Below are 12015 nucleotides of genomic sequence, written 5' to 3'. Positions count from 1 at the left end.
AACCCTCTGCTGCTCCTGGGATTATAAGAAAGATGGATGGAATTCAAGGTAGTTTGAAAATAGAGGCATGCAAGTTGCCATTCTTGGGAAGACAAGTGTGAATAGCCATGTGAGTAATGAACCTAGATGTAGGGGATACGGTCCATGAAACTTACACAGCGAGGGAGTGCATTTGAGTAACAAACAGGCCCCAAATCGTCTCATTAACGCTCCCCACACTGGAAGGTCGGCTCTACTAGACAAATTAGAGCTTTGACCTTTATTGGCAAGAACCCAGATGTCCATCTCATGATGCCATCATCTCCTAGGGTACTGTCCTTGGCTGCAAGACTGAAGCCAGGTCATGAGATGTCACTGAAAGGGAAAGAGGGTCTGGGCATCAAATTCCTTCTGTAGCAAGTGAGGCAGGCGTGGTACATACTGCTTCTGCTCACATTCCACGGGTGACAACTAGCTATGTGGCCACACCCAGCCACAAGGAAGGCAGTGATGTGAATAAATGATTTTAATTTCATGGCCATATAGCCAGAAAGAAGGGGAGAGCAGGTCAGGGTTGGGAGGACAGTGACCAGCATCTACCAAATGAGGAATTCTAGTTCAAATTCTGAAATCCCTTCAAAAAAGGATTAATGTGTTTTTTTTTAAGTTTATTTATTTATTTTGAGAGACAGGGAGGGGCAGAGAGAGAAGGAGAGAGAGAATCCCAAGCAGGCTCTGGACCATCAGCACAGAGCCTGGCCCAGGGCTCAAACTCACAAACTGTGAGATCATGACCTGAGCCAAAAGCAAGAGTTGGATGTTCAACTGACTGAACCGCCAGGTGCTCCAAGGAATTTAATAATCTCTCTAGATTATACTCGATCCCTTTAACTTCCCACATGTTTGTTGACTGGGGACCAAAGATCGTTTAAAGACAGGGATCTACCTTTCCCCAAAACATAGGCCTGGGGGAAGAAACAGTAAGCCTTCTGAGGGCACGAGTTATTTGAGAGGAGATGAGGGGAGGCCAATTTGGTAGATTTAGGGGTCTTCCTAGGACGTTGCAGGCCTGGGGCTGGGGTTATGCCAATAGTGGGCAGCCTGACATTTTTCCTACTTCCCTGCAGAATTTCTGTGCTGAGGGTATTAATTATTTTCCCAACTTTCTTCTTTCCCATCTCTGATGGTTAGTCAGAGCTAACTGTGCATAACGTAAAGGCCCAGGAAAAATAATAAAAGAAGAACAAAAGGGCTTCTCTTGCCCTGGGCTTTTGGTCCAGGCACATGGACACAGTCCAGAGACCTACACCTGCTGGACTGGGGACCGGAATGGAAATAATCCTTCCCCTCACCTCCTGGGCAGCTTCAGGAAGAGTAACCAAAGGAAGGGGTCTGTGCAGGAGCAGAGGGCAGAGGTGAGGTGGGGGAAGAGAGCAGAACCTAAAAGCCCAGAGAAGCCAAGGGCCCCACACCTGGCCCTGAACTTGTATTTCCTGTGCAGAAAGTTGGTCCTGGTTCCACCCATAGTCAGGACTCCCTTAGGCCCAGTTATGTTAAATGTCACCGAACCTGCTCCAAAGCCAACCCTCACCTGCCACTGGGAGCACCCAGAGCGTGTCCATCATGTGACAAACGCAAGCCTGGCCTGGCCAGAGCAAGCATTGATGCCCAATCCAGAAACCCACAAGTTCTTTATTTTTTTTAATTCATTTTAAGTTTGTTTATTTTGAGAAAGACAGAGACAGCATGACTAGGGGAGGGACAGAGAGAGAAGAAGAGAGAATCCCAAGCAGGCTCTGTGCTGGCAGGTTTCGAATCCACCAAACCGTGAGATCATGACCTGAGCTGAAATCAAGAGTTGGGTGCTTAACCGACTGAGCCACCCAGGCACCCCCAGACACCCAGAAGTTCTGATGGGAGGGGTCTGGATGGAGACCCGAGCAGCAGTCATTCTAAGTGTGCAGCCAAGACTGAGGACCATGGGCATGCAGGACCTCCAGAGATCCTCTGCCACCCCACTGAGAAAAGCTGGGGTGCTTTATGGATAAGGAAACCATCTCGAAAGTGAGATGATTTGCATAAGATCCCCAGCAGACTAGTCATTTGATTCTTGGTCAGAAACCACAACTGAACTGCTCCTTGGAGGAAAAAGAGAATGCTTTTCTGAGTGGATTTACAGGACGTCCCTGCCTGTGCGGTTTCTGGTGATCATGCAGTTCAGTTTTACTCTTGCAAAAGTGACTCAGGGGAAGCCACCTGCATACCTAGGGCCCCACCTGTGTTCTCCATGTGCGTGCTCGGATGAGCCTGCATGCAGGAGAGTGAGGACATTCGGTCCCTGGTTTACACATTGCCAGGATGTGAATATTTGTGCCACGTGCTATTGGTCTCTCCAGGAAGCTCAGCCATTAGAAATTTGTGTCTTGTTCTTTTTTCTTGTCTGGCACAAGGCAAGGGTCTCTCCACTCTGCAGAATCCAGGTCTCCTCCCACTGCTCTCAGTCACTCATTGCCCCTCCCCCAGGAAGATACCAGCTCAGGGTCTGAAAGCAAGCTGTGTAGTGCCAAACAGGGGACATCTGACCCACAAAGCAGGGTTGAACTACAATGTCCTACTTGAGACTTCTTGTGGCCAGCAGAGGACATTTGTGTACAATTATGGAAATCATTTTGTGTTGTAGAAAGACCCAGCGCTGCAGCAAGACCTTCATGAAGTCTGGGGACCCTGACTTGTAAACAGAGGGCTCTTCCCACAACCGCCGAGGACGTCTGGCTCCAGCAACTGCTGCTACAGGGGACGAGGAGAAGAGTTAAGCTAAAGAACACTGTCACTTCAGGAGCGTTAGAGCAAGTGCGGGTGTGCACGCCCGTCGTCACGCCCATACACGCAACACATGCGGCACATGCACATGTACTCGTGATTGTGCAACACACATATACAACACATGTTCTTATAACACATGCCCGTGCAACACACAGTACATGTAACACACTCATGTGAAACATACAACACATGCACATGCAGCACATGTGCATGTAACACATGCATGTGCAACACAGTGCGTGTGACACACTCATATGATACTTACACAACACATGCACACACAATACACAACACATGTATGTGTAGCACACGCTTGTGCAACACACTCACACGATCCACACACACAACACATGCACACACAACACACAGTACATACACATGTAACACATGCTCACACAACACACGTATACATGTTCTTATAACACGCCGTGCATGTAACACACTCATGTGATACACAAACACAACACACGCACATATAACACATGGCACATGCACATGTAACACGTGGCTGTGCAACATGCGCATACATGTTCTTATTAACACACAGTGCAGGTAACACACTCCTGGGATACACATACACAACACACAGCACATGCACATGTAACACACACTCATGCAACTCCCATAGTACATACACCACATGTAACACACTCATGCAACACACATACATAACACAGAGCGCATGCACATGTGACACACGCTGATGTGCCTCACAGTGCACACACATGCACTCACACACGTAGGTTGCTTCCGAGGGACCTCACTGAGCATTTGCAGTAACCTGCCAGCAGGGGACAGCATTGCAAAGGCTTTGGAGGGCGAGGACTTTGCATCCAGAGAAACTCGGCACAGAGGATTAACTTCCCAACTGGCATCAGTTGACTTCTTACTACAAGCTGGCCCGGCAGGGGGCCAGCAAGGAAGACAAGAGGAACATCTCTTGATTCAAGACTAAGCTTCCTTCTGAAACTCTCCCAAGCGGGGCTGCGCCCAGAGCTAACGTGAAGCTGCCTGACTCTGAGGCGGGCCTGGGGAGTAGAGTCGCGGCCCTCGATCCGGTCCTGCACACAACAGGTTTGTGTTAGCAAGCAAGCCACGTGTCTCTGCCCCTTTGCTGGAACACAAAGAGGCGGATCGAGCAGCAGCACCCAACAGAAGTACAACGTGAGCTGCCAGTGAAGCCCCGTGGGGGACTTCAAATTCTCTGGTGGCATCTTCGAATAAAAGGAACAGGTAAAATTATTTTTAATAAGGTACTTAACTTAACCCCATATATTAAAATAATATTTCTACATATAATACAAAAATATTGGGCTATTTTACATTTGTTTTGTGTGAAGCCTTCACACTGGGGCGTAGTTTCTTTCCACGTACAACGCATCTCGCTCCGGACAGGCCACACCACAGGTGCCGTGCACTGCACGGAGTGGCCCGAGTCCTTGCCGTGTGTTAGAATCACCCAGGGGGCTACTAAAACACTCACCTGTGGGGTGGCTGGGTGGCTCAGTCGGTTAAGCGTCCAAATCTTGGTTTCAGCTCAGGTCATGACCTCATGGTCGGTGGGCTCGAGCCCTGTTTTGAGCTCCGTGCTGACAGTGCAGAGCCTGCTTGGGATTCTCTCCCTCCCTCTCTCTCTTCCCCATCCCACTCCAAAATAAATAAAGAAGAAATAAAAAAGAAAGAAAGAAAGAGAGAGAGAGAGAGAGAGAGAGAGAGAGAGAGAGAGAGAGAGAGAAAGAAAGAAAGAAAGAAAGAAAGAAAGAGAGAAAGAGAGAAAGAAAGAAAAGAAAAAGAAAAAAGAGAGAAAAATCCCCCGTGCCTGAAACAATAGACAACAAACAAATATGGAGCCCAGGCCACATGGTCTCAGTTCTCTTCTGTCAGGAGCCTGAGGTTGTCACCAAACATCAAAGGCCAGCCTAGCCCTTTCTTTCCCCGTTTAGTGTGTACCCTCTTCTTCTCTACATCCACACACATACAGATATACAAAGACACACACAAATATAAACATGCACAAATACACACAAATATATACACACAGAAGATACACATGTATACCTATAAACACACATACACATACAAATATATACACACACAGGTACACAAGTACAATGTTTGGAACCTAATGTTAGAGGTTCATTTGAATTTCCTTTCATTAAAAAACAAAAATAAGGACACCTGAGTGGCTGAGTCAGTTAAGTGCCCAACTTCGCCTCCGATCATGATCTCGCAGTTCGTGAGTTCTAGCCCCTCCTCAGGCTCACTGCTGTCAGTGCAGAGCCTACTTTGGATCCTCTGTCCCCCTTTCCGCCCCTCCCCTGCTCATGCTCGCTCTCTCGCTCTCTCTCTCTCTCTCTCAAAAATAAACATTAAAATGTATTAATAAAAAAATTATACAAAGCAACACAAAGGAACGGAAGAGAGAATCGGACTCGTGCGTCTCTTCATAGTTGGACTCCCAGCCCCTGTTCTGGGGGCCCCGTGGCTTTGGTTCAAGTCCCTTCGGAGAGCTCCTTACTGCCCTCCCAGTGAGGCTGGGACAGCCCTTCTGCTCCTACGCTGGCTGCCTCTTATCACCTTCCCTCCAGGCCCACAGTGAGGAAGCTGCAAGTCCAAGCAGCCACAGCCCTTTCCTCTCGTCCTAAGCTCACCCTCCGCCCTCCCCCTCCCTGTGGGCACAGGCTGGGGTGGGGCGAGCTGGGACACTTTCAGGGCTCCCTACAGGCATTTTCTTGGTGGAGAGAGAGCTGGCTGATGGGTCTGGCCTGAGGCTTTCTTGAGGGGGGGGACACCTGAAGGCCACCAGCTGCCCCCTGGGCCAGGTGGTGTGGCCACTCAGCCTCCAGGGAGACAGACGCAGGAGGAATGGCCAAAGGAAACCCCCATGTTCTTTGGCCCCTTGGGCGAGAGGATAATAAAGCAAAATCCCATTGATACCACTCACTCCCAGTAGGGAACTGGACATTAGTTTAATAGCAAGCACACATGTAACTCCGAGTTAACCCCACCCCAGTTTGGGAAGAGAAGAGGGGTTTGGAGGAAATCTTGTTTCCACTTACTGTCCAGACGCATGTCCTCTGGCAGCGTACTAGCTGACCTGGGAAAATGTCCCTAACCTCCCTGAGCCCCTGTTGCCTCACCTGTAAAATGGGAATGAAACTACTGCTTGCCTGGCTCTCAGGGGGTTGAGGAGGCGGGAAAGGACCCATTGCAATGATCAAACTTTTGTTCAGCTCAGTGAGGGATGGGCGACAGCTGCCTTCCTTGTAAGCTAGCTGGTGAGACGCCCTGGTGTAAGATGCAATACTCCTGGGTCAGAGATGAAGGACTCTCCTCCTCACAGCCACCGCGGTGAGGCGGGTGGCAGCATCTCTTACACCGATCCCTAAACCCCAGTTCACGGGGCCACCGGAGCCCCGCATGCGAGTCAGGAGCTCTGCGCTCAGGAAGCCTGGGAGTTTGTAGAATGGGTGGCGAGCGGGTCTGAGCTCTGCTGCACAGGGACTCACTCTTCATTCTGCCGGGCAGCAAACAGACCTGCCTTCGCGGTGGAGACAGTGCTGCCTCTGTCTTCCCAGGCCACTCGCTGCACAGGCACCCTTGGCAAGCTGGTCCTGAACAAAGTCCTGAACAAAAGCAGTCTGCTCTTCCGTGGGCACGATGAAAAGAAGTGTGGAGAATCGTGTCCCCACGCAAGTGCCCCGTGAAGGATGCGTGCTGTGCACACGTAGGGGATCCTGCTTCACGCGTTCTGACAATTGTCTGGTGAGAGGAGAGAAGCTGAAATCACCATTTTGCCGCTGAGGTGGATCGGGGGTCTGGGGTGGGAAGAGGTTAAGTATTTGCCCATGACCACCCAGCCACTTGGTGAACTGCCACGTCTGACACTGAGAAGTCTAGACTCCAGGCCACTGGCAAGATGATCTCGCACTCATTCATCCCCACTACAATCCACAGATTGTAACACCCGGGAGCACTCCGCACCCACTGCAGTTAGAATCTTCTGAAGCTTCCAAAGCTGAGCTCATTTGAAAACAGGTGATATGGACGCTAAATAACTAGGCTCTGTTCTGAGTTATCAAAATGATTCCAGGGACTTCCCTGACCTGCCAACTTGGGTGTCTGGAGGGAGGGATAGGAAAGAGCTCAGCAACACCCAGGAGCAATCAGGCCCCCCAGGAGCTGGGGTTCTGTGAGCCTCCCAGTCCCTGGAGCTGCCTGGGAGGGGCAGAAGGAGCAGGGCTGCGGGGTGGAGGTCAGCCGGTACCTCACACCTGCATACCCATTGCAGCTTGGTCCCCAGGGGTCCTGCCCTGAGGGGTTCCTTTTGTGCAGCATCGGAAGGTTTCCAAGCTTACCAGGTTACATGGCCTGGGACTGAGGTCACTGCTTCAGCAAATGTGGTGCCAAGGAGGGGCTCTCACTGTACCCCTGTTCCAGGGGCAGGGGTTTGTGCAGAAGCAGCAGCCTACCTGCTCGGTCTCTTCAGGGGCTCGTGCCCCACGGGGGCCCCTTTCCCATCCACCAGTTTGGCAGCCAGTGAACACTGGTTGAATGGGCGCTCTGACAAGCCCGTAGCAGGCACTACCTTATTTAATCCTCACAAGACCCGTTTCTCTGGTGATATGCTAGAGTCACACAAGTAAGTAATCAAATTGCAACTCATCAAAGACCTACCCATGTGTGCTTCCAGCCATGGGCTTGTGGGTTATCTGCACATCTCCACAAATAAAGCAGGGGTCCAGGAGCCGAGCCCCTTAAAACCCTTTTTTCTGTACCAGCCTGTTGCAGCAAAGTCCCTCAGCCTAGATCTGTACAGAAGTCACTCTGTGGGCTCTGCAGGAAAAGCTGTAGTTATGGTCACAGCCAGCGGGGAACCGGGCACGGACCCACTCTGTCCTCCGCATGAACGTACGCTGCCCTCTAGTGTTCAAAGAGCAGCAGGACACCTGTTGGCTCAGGACGCACAGGGTGGTGGCCCCTGGTCTTCTCTAGAAGGGCAGAAGGGAGCCCACATTTTCCTGATGGTGGAGGGCACTTAAGGGGAAGAGCACTGGGTGTTGTATGGAAAACAATTTGACAATAAAATATTATGGAGGAAAAAAAAAAAAGAATGGGCCTCTTCCCAGTGGCTCTCCCCGACAGACAGCACAGCCCCCCGTGTGAAAATCCCTAGCATTCGTGTGACACGTGGGGCTGCCAGCAGCCCTCTGCAAGCTCAGTCTACAGCTCTACGAGAAGGAAATTTTGTCTGACTCTCTGATGGGGACTTTTGTACACCATTTGCTACCATCACCTCTGAAGCCTTCTATCCCAAATGGCAAGTGTTGATATTGAACTATTTTCAGCTCAGTTTCCGCAAACCTCAGATATATTTCCCAGTCTCTCCCATGTCACCATCTCTTTGGAAGTCTAACTCCAAAGACAATAATCGGTACACTAAGGAGCAAAGCAACTCCTGACGTTAGGATTTTAGAAAAATGTTTTGACTGTACAAAAGCAGAAGGAGCCCTCTAATGATTAAGAAGCATTAAGTCATTACCCTTTGAAGAAGTGTAAGAGGAAAAGCCTGAGTTCAACTTGACCACCAGGGATAAAGGGGGTGAGCGTGCGTGGTGGAAGATTTCCCAAGGCACTAGTCCAAGATTAATAGAGCACTCATATTTCCAAGTCTGGTACAGGGTCACAGGATGGAGAGACAGTCTCTTGAGGATCCGCCCTCTCCAGGAGAGTCTTGATATTCCTGAAGGCCTTGACCTCAGACATATTTCTCCCCTTGAATGCAATAGCATAAAAAAGAAATGGAATTAGCATATGTCTCAGTCAGCAGCCATTGCCATTGTAATGCTGGGTAACAAGCAACCACAAACATTTCAGGTATATACCACAGTAAGCGTTTGTTTTCCTCATGCTCCCATGGGTTAGCTGACCCTGTGTCAAGCTATGGGTCTTCAGGTTGGTCCACCTCTCTGTGTCTCTTATTTTCCTGGAATGAGGGGTGGCCTGGGGTGTATTCTCATGGCAATGAGAGAAGCACAAGAGGGAAAGCCCGACCTTGTGAGTGCATTTCCACCCTTGGCTCAGATCGCATCTGCTGATGTATCGTTGGCCAAAGCAGGCTGTGTGGCCAAACCCCAGCTCAATGGGCAGTAATTTATTCTCTGCCTTCCATGTGTGCACCGAGAAGAGGGTTGTAGAAATTAGAGAATAAACATTTATTCAGCTGTAATCCAAACAATTATACCCCTTTGGACCCTAATGTGCCTTTGACTTAATCAGTGGGTAAGATACACAGACCCGTGTAGAAGCAGATGCCAGGCTCTCTGATGGATGACCCATTTCTATGCACCCAGCTTCATACAGAAGGATTTATTTATGGACAATCGCTACTCTTCACAAAGACCACTTAAGAAAAGACAGAACTCTGCAAACCAGCTTGGTAAAGGCTCTGCGACCATCCAGCTTCCCACACTGACAATTCTCCACCCAGTCACGTCCTCAAGTTCATCGGTGTGGAGCTGACTTGGGGATGTTACTCTGTGAGACTCCTGGCTCTCATCACAGCGCTCACTCCTTGAAATGGGTGGCCTGGCACAGTGTCCCAATCCTCCATGAATGAGACACAGTGGAGAAACCGCTCTGGGAAAGCGCATTTTCTTTGCACAAGACATCTTCTGTGTGTTGTATGGGATACCAGGATCTGTGCGATGGTTCTGTGACTTGAAACTTCTCTGGATGAAGAAAAAATGAAGCCCTCCACAGACACCATCCACAGTAGGTCCTTAAACTTAAAAAAAAAAAATTTAATGTTTATTTATTTTTGAGAGAGGAGAGAGAGAGCGAGAGAGAGAGCGAGAGAGCAGGGGAGGGACAGGGAGAGAGGGAGACAGAATCAGAAGCAGGCTCCAGGGTCCGAGCTGTCAGCACAGAGCTCAACATGGGGCTTAAACTCACAAATTGCGAGCTGATGACCTAAGCTGAAGTCGGATGCTTAACTGACTGAGCCACCCATGCGCCCCTCCCTAAACTTAATAAAGATGGTCTATCGTAAATGAAATAAATTCTGCAAACTTCAGCATATTTTTCTTCATGGTACAGCCTTACATATATGGGATGGATCTGGACCAAATATAATGTAGGCACGATTTTAACTCTGAAGAGGGATCTGTGTAACAGACCTGTATAATAAAGGTAATCATTTTAACATAGCGGTATGAACCATGCGGCGCACTGGCGTGATTCAAGCGCAGCGTTTCGCCCAAGCTCATGTGTGCTGGGCGGGGCTTCCCAAAGGCGGAAGTGACTCTCCTGACAGCTTGCATTTGTTCTTCCAGAGCTGAAGACAAAAAGAGCAGACCCCGTGGCAAAATTATAAAGCGGTCGAAATGAATCCTTCCAGCCCCGGTCTTATATTTCTTCTCCTTTTCCCCGGGTGCATTGACCACATTGTTTCTCTTTGCTTTCTGACTTCCTTACTCAGGTTCAAGGTCAAACATCCACAATCAGGTTCCTATTCCTGCACAACAAATCACCTCATAACACCGCAGTTGAAAACAACAGGACACATTCATTTATTATTTCACATCATTTCTGTCAGTATGTGGGAGCAGCTGGACTTGGTGGCATGAGGTGTCCGGTGAGGTCGCCCTGGAGATGTCAGCGGCAGTCTCTGGAAGCCTCCAGGGGCGTGAGAAGGCCCTCCTCCAAGGTGGCTCCCCAGGCAGGGGGCTGGGGCCGCCTGTTGGTGAGAGGCCTCGGCTCCCCACCGCGGGGCGCTCCCCGCAGGGCCGCAGGAACCTCCTGGCACGGAGGCAGCCTTCCCTCAAAGTGAGGTATTCAACACAGCAAGCCGGACACCACAGTGGTGTTGTTTGTTAATGACCGGGCTTCAGAATTCACACACCATCATTTTTGCAACGTGATGGTTGGATATAAAGTTCAGCTTTACTCAACGTGGGTGAAGACTCCATAAGCACATGAAAACCATAGAGCAAGGGGTTTTGGATCTACTTTGTGAGGCTGGCTCCCAGGCCTCCAACTCATGGTCAGAGGCCTTGTAAACAGAAATCCTATTTCTCCTATTAAAATGGAAATCGATCTGTTAACAAAACACAGGCTGGTTGAGTGGTTAGATTTCAGAGTGAACGTCAGGCAAGAATCACGTCTACCAGCACCTGATCTTACCTCTCCTTGTAACAGAAGGTGTCGACCCACACCGAGAGGCGAGAGGCATGCACTGGGAGGAATGGGTGGACCCCTGCCGTCTCCTGCTGATTCACCCAAGGTCCGATGTGAGGGAAACAGACGGCCCTTGGAAGAGTGAACAGGATAAAGAGGCCGTGTGGGACCTGTGGGCTTTCTCCAGTGGGGAAGGGGTCCTTCTTTTGGCATCCACAGGACCCACCATCAAGACAGGGGAGGGCCAGGGCTGTCAGGGCGGGCTCAGTCAGTTAAGCTTCCGACTCTTGATTTGGCTCAGGTCAAACCTTTGTCAGGCTCTGCACTGTCCGTGTGTCCTGCTTGGGATTCTGTGTGTGTGTGTGTGTGTGTGTGTGTGTGTGTGTCTGCTCCTCCCATACTCAAGCTTTCCGTCTATGTCTCTCTCAAAATAAATAAAAACTTTCAAAAAGAAAGAAGGCGGGAGAGGGCTAGCCCAGGCTATGTGGGGAAGACAGACCCCGCAGCTAGTCGTGCGAGAGGGTGCGGCCTGCTCCGCTCCAGCCCGCACCCTCCGCCCACCTGCCCTGAACTCCAGAGACGCAGCCAAGACCTCCTGTGTGCTGCTAAGATTCCACAGCCCTGAGTCTTCCTCTCCAAAAAGCCCCTTGACGCCTTCAAATCCCAACTCCCCTGGGTCAACACGAGCCACTCTGACCCCAGTCAGGATCCAGTTCAATTCATTGTCTGGTTTTTTCCCTCTCTCTTTTTAAACTCTTTTTTCTTTTTCCATGTGATAGCAATTTACACAGTTAAAACATTTCCAGGCTTGTTTTATTTATTTTTTTTATGGGGGGGGGGGTAGAGACTGAGCAGGGGAGGGGCAGAGGGAGAGAGTAAAAGAGAGAGAATCCCAAGCAGGCTCTGTGCCGTCAGCACGGAGCCCACGGCAGGGCTCAGTCCCGTAACCCCGGGATCATGACCTAAGCTGAAACCAAGAGTCAGAGGCTCAACAGACTGAGTCCCCCAGGCACCTCTCCAGGCTCGTTTTAAATG

This window comes from Suricata suricatta, chromosome 10 (genome assembly GCF_006229205.1).
Source record: "Suricata suricatta isolate VVHF042 chromosome 10, meerkat_22Aug2017_6uvM2_HiC, whole genome shotgun sequence".
Taxonomy (NCBI): Eukaryota; Metazoa; Chordata; class Mammalia; order Carnivora; family Herpestidae; genus Suricata; species Suricata suricatta.
The sequence above is the reverse complement of the archived record's forward strand: the minus strand, read 5'-3'. Positions refer to the sequence as shown.